The following is a 5738-nucleotide window of genomic DNA, read 5'->3' as shown; positions in this document are numbered from 1 at the left end:
GCATTTTTCTCTCCCATTTTTCTGCTGTAAAACCGTGAGCTGTTGGGAGCCAAAGGGGGAGTTCAAAATTTTTTTTTGCAAGCTCATTCAAGTGTCAATTAAATCCTAACTAAAGTCAAGGGTGTTGGGGTTAAAAGCTTGGGGTATTACAACTTGAGGCTTCATCTTTTGGAGCTCCATTCATCACCATCTTCATCATCAAATTACCTAGCTTGGAGTAGGTATAATCTCTTAACTTTCTTGTAGTTTGTAAGTATGTTTCACAACTTGATCTTAATTGGGATTTAACTTTAAATGGTTAAAGATTAACAAGTTATAAACTGGTAATATACATGCTTCTACTTTGAAAGATTCTTAAATGGTTTTAAGCATCATGAAACTTGTTAAATCCCAACAATGGCATCTAGAGCCGAAGTTGATGGAATATGCTTCGAGATGTTTTTTAAACCCACTATATTTTGCATTTTATGTACATGCATGATAGAAAAATGAAAAAATTAATGAGTTTGGGTGGGATCTTCATTATGGCAAAATTATTGGGGAGCCAAAATGGGTTTTGGGTCTTCCACTTTGGTCATATTTGGTTGCATGTTGAGTTCACAATCAAGCCTTGACATTGTGTTTGAATGGTTGCATGTTTGGTTGTATTAATCTATTCATTTGGTATGTAATATTAATTCATTCATGTGGTTGTAATATTCATTCAATTTGGTTTGTTATATTATTATTTTGGTTATGTAATTTATTTTATATTTGGTATGTAAAATAGATTAGGTTGTATTTTCATTTTTTAGAAAAATGTATTAGGATATATTTTTTTTGTAAAAGATGAAGATGCAAGATGAAGAACACAAGAAGAAGCATTTAGATGCAAGATTAAGTGGGAGATTTAAAAATCTCCTACTTTGTGTTATAACCCCTTTACCGGTGGCATTTGTTTTCGGCTAAACAAATGTCTACCAAATTGGCTTGATTGTGAACATAATTGTTTTGCATGCATGGTTGTTTATTGTGTTTGTATATTTGGTTGCTACAAGTAAATCACAAGTTAATAACAAGCAAAATGACAATTTAATTTGTTAAATTAGACATTATTGATGACATGCATAATGACAATTTAAATGGTTAAATTGAAACGACAATAGGACAAACTATAATTTAATTGGTTAAATTAAAAATGGCTAAATGGATTTTAATAATTGGTTATTAAAACATAATAAAATGGTTTATATCAAAGTAATAAAATTGGCTTTATTACATGACATGAAAATGGATTTCAAATGTACTATACACTAAATGCATGTTGGTGTATGGTGTAAAAGTTTTCTCAAACTAGAATTAATGAAAACTCAAAATCCCTTATTAGCAAGGCAAACAAGTTAAACGCCATCCTTTTGTGTGACACTTAGGCATATTAGGGAACTCATGATGGGATAAAGGTCACCTAACCGTTATGAGCAAACTAATATAATTAAGGTGAATTTCGCATGCTTGTGGGATAAAGCTCACCTAACCACTTGTATGTTAAATTTACACGTTTACACAAGTAGGACGACTTGATTTGGAAATCATGAACTTAGGGTCACCGAAGCATGAGGAACAAATAGGCGTTGATGGGATAAATATGCCATGCAAAAGGATTGCATGATCCCATAATTTAGAAGTTGCAAAAGGATTGCAATTGTAATATACTGACTACCTAGGTAAATCAAATGACAGAATAAAGGTCACCTAACCAAAATTTAGTTTACCGTTGGATCCTAAAATTTAATAAATATCAATTAGATTTAAAGGGTATTGATTGTTAAATTAAAATTGATACTTAAACAACTTTGTTAAATTTTTTAGATTGCCGCCAATAACAACAACATTCCAAACGCACCAATTAACTTTAACAACCTATCGTTGAGGTCTATCCTCGAAAAGGAAAAACTTAACCATACGAACTTCATGGACTGGTTTCGCAATCTAAGAATTGTCCTCAAACTAGAGGACACGGCGTATGTGTTGGAAGACCCCATTCCCGATCAACCGAACGAGGATGATACGGAAGGCATGGCTTATTGGGAGAAATATTGCACCGATTCGGTGCAAGTTTCTTGCCTCATGCTTGAGACTATGATACCAGAACTCCAAAAGGATTTCGAGCATCATAGTGCATATGACATGATCACACAATTGAAGGAGATGTTCCTTCAACAAGCTCGTGTCGAGCACTTCGAAACGGTTCGAGAGCTTCATGCATGTCGGATGGATGACTCCCAATCCGTTTCATCTTATGTCCTTAAGATGAAAAGCCTAATTGATCGAGCAAACCGTCTAAACTGCAACGTATCTAATGAATTAGCCATGGACCTTATCCTTAATTCCTTGTCAAAGAGGTTTGACACATTTGTAATGAATTACAACATGAATGGATGGGATAAAAGCATTGGCGAATTACATGCCATGCTTAAGACGGCCGAAGCGAGCATGGGTAAAAGGGCTTCACCCATGTTTATGATCAATGAAGGTGGGTCCAAAAACAATAACACTTCTAAGCCGAAGGCGGCTAAGAGGAAAGGAACCACCTACCAAGGCAAGGGCAAGGGAAAGGGAAAGATGGTTACCCCAACCAACAACAACAAGAAGCAAAAGGTTGTCTGAAAAGCTAACCCTAAGGAAGATCCGTGCTTTGGTTGCGGTGAAATGGGTCACTGGAAATGCAACTGCCCGGTCTACCTTAAGGAGTTGAAAGAAAAGAGGGATACAGGGCAAACCTCAGGTAATGTATATATGGTATGCATTGAGCTTAGTATTACTTCTTCTAATACATGGGTATTAGACACAGGATGTGGAACTCATATTTGCAATTCTTTGCAGGGGTTCAAAAGAAGTAATCGAGATGCGGGAATAACAAGTCTCTTCATGGGAAATGGAGCAAGGGTGCAAGTGAAAGCTCATGGAGACTTTGTTTTAAAGCTTCCAAGTGGTTTGGAGCTTATTTTGAAAAATGTTTTGTATGCACCCGATTTATCACGAAACATTATTTCTGTATCCCGTTTGAAACAATATGGTTTTAATCTTAATTTCATTAATGATGATATCCATGTTTCTTTAGATAATGTGTTCTATTTCAAGGCTTCGCCTTCGAATGGTATTTATGAATTGGTTCATGATGACACATCATACAATAGCTCAATGTTTCATGCAAACACCAAGAAACTCAAAAGGGATTTGAGTGATTCCTACTTATGGCATTGCCACCTTGGTCACATAAATAAGAATCGAATGTATACACTTCAAAAGAATGGACTTTTGAAATCAAATGAACTAGACTCGTTTGATGTATGTGAATCTTGTTTACAAGGCAAAATGACTAAAGAACCTTTCAAAGGGACCTATGAAAGGGCTAAAGACTTATTGGGATTAATACATTCGGATGTATGTGGACCCTTTAAGCCCATGACTAGGAAAGGTGAAAGATACTTCATCACTTTCATTGATGACTTTAGTCGTTTCGGATATGTCTACTTGTTAAGACATAAGTACGAAACTTTTGAAGCATTCAAGGAATATCAAAATGAAGTACAAAATTAACTCAATAAGACAATCAAGGTACTTCGTACTGATATAGGAGGTGAATACCTAAGCGATGCTTTCCAAGACCATCTTAAAAGTTGTGGGATTATCTCGCAACTCACTCCTCCTGGAACACCCCAACTTAATGGAGTTTCCGAAAGGAGGAACCGAACCCTAATGGATATGGTTCGATCTATGATGGCTAGAAGCTCGTTGCCTCTATCATTTTGGGGCTATTGTCTATGCTCCGCGGCTCGTATTCTAAATATGGCCCCGACCAAGAAAGTGGAACGAACTCCTCATGAGATGTGGTTTGGAAAACCTCCATCTCTATCATACTTAAAGGTATGGGGATGTGAAGCTTATCCTAAGCGTTACATCCCTAATAAGTTGAATGCTCGATCCACGAAGTGTATCTTCATAGGATATCCTAAGTATGATATGGGATACTATTTCTATGATCCAATCGAGCAAAATGTATTTGTTGCTCGAAAGGCTGAATTCCTTGAAACAAATTCCTAATGGAAGGAAATAGTGAAAGGAAGATAGATCTTGAAGAGGTTCAAGATCAAGTAGATGATACACAATTGGTTGACACTAGCACTCAACATGAAAATGTTGAGAGTGATCAAATGGATGATCAAAATACACAATACGTTCGCAGATCTGGTAGGATTAGTAATCCTCCTGAGAGATATGGGTTTCTCATGGATGGTTGCTATGTGGTTGATTTGGTTGAACCAACAAACTACCAAGATGCTTAATCAAGGATTGATAAGGATAAATGGCAGGAAGCCATGAACGCTGAGATGCAATTCATGTATGACAACCAAGTTTGGGAACTTGTTGAACAACCTACTGGCTCAAGGCTAGTTGATTGTAAATGGCTTTTCAAAATGAAAACCGACATACATGGAAACTTGGATACATATAAAACTAGACTTGTAGCAAAAAGTTTCACTCAAACTTAAGCGGTTGACTATGATGAAACTTTTTCGCCTGTGGCAATGCTAAAGTCTATTAGGATATTACTTGCCATTGCTGCTCATTATGATTATGAAATATGGTAAATGGATGTCAAGACCACTTTCCTAAATAGACATCTTCAGGAAGATGTCTATATGGTTCAGCCTGAAGGTTTTGTTGATCTGAAATATCCTTAAAAGGTATGCAAGTTAAAGAAGTCAATCTACGGATTGAAACAAGCATCTAGAATGTGGAATCATCGTTTTAATGAGGAGGCCAAGAAATTTGGCTTCATTAAAAATGGTGATGAAGCTTGTGTATACAACAAAGCTAGTGGGAGCACTATCATGTTCCTTGTACTATATCTGGATGATATATTGTTATTTGGAAATGATATTCCGGCAATGGAAGGTGTTAAAACTTGGCTAAGTAAATGCTTCTTCATTAAGGATCTTGGAGAAGCACAATACGTTTTGGGGATTGGGATCTACAGAGATAGATCCAAGAAACTGATAGGTTTGAATCAAAGTGCTTACATTGAAAAGATCTTGAAAAGGTTCAAGATGGAGAACTCTAAGAAAGGTTTGGTACCTATTCAAAAAGGAACGCTTCTCAGTTCATCTCAGTGCCCTACCACGAAAGATGAACAAGAGAGAATGAAGAAAGTCCCATACGCATCTGCCATTGGGTAAATCATGTATGCAATGATATGCACTAGACCGGACGCATCATGTGCTCTTAGCTTGACAAGTAGATACCAGAATAACCCAGGAAACAGTCATTGGATTGCGGTTAAAAGTATATTGAAATACCTTAGGAGGACTAAGGATATGTTTCTAATATATGGGTCTGGTGAGGAGGAACTCGCTGTAAAAGGTTACGTGGATGCGAGTTTCCAAACTGATCGAGATGATTCTCGATCACAATCTGGTTATGTATTCACATTAAATGGAGGTGCGGTCTCTTGGAAGAGTTCAAAACAGGATGTTGTTGCATTATCCACTACAGAGTCAGAGTACATTGTGAAAGAACCCGTTCATATACATTATAAACGATTCACAATAGTTGATTACATCGCGAGGTATTTGACCTCTATATGATACATTTTACAAACATTGCATTCATTTTTAAAAGACAAACTTTCTTTACAACGAAAGTTGATGGCATGCACACCATTTCATAATACATCCAACTATAATTGGCTTAATAAT

Source organism: Rutidosis leptorrhynchoides, chromosome 9 (assembly GCF_046630445.1).
Source record: "Rutidosis leptorrhynchoides isolate AG116_Rl617_1_P2 chromosome 9, CSIRO_AGI_Rlap_v1, whole genome shotgun sequence".
Lineage (NCBI taxonomy): Eukaryota > Viridiplantae > Streptophyta > Magnoliopsida > Asterales > Asteraceae > Rutidosis > Rutidosis leptorrhynchoides.
This window is presented reverse-complemented; position numbering follows the sequence as displayed.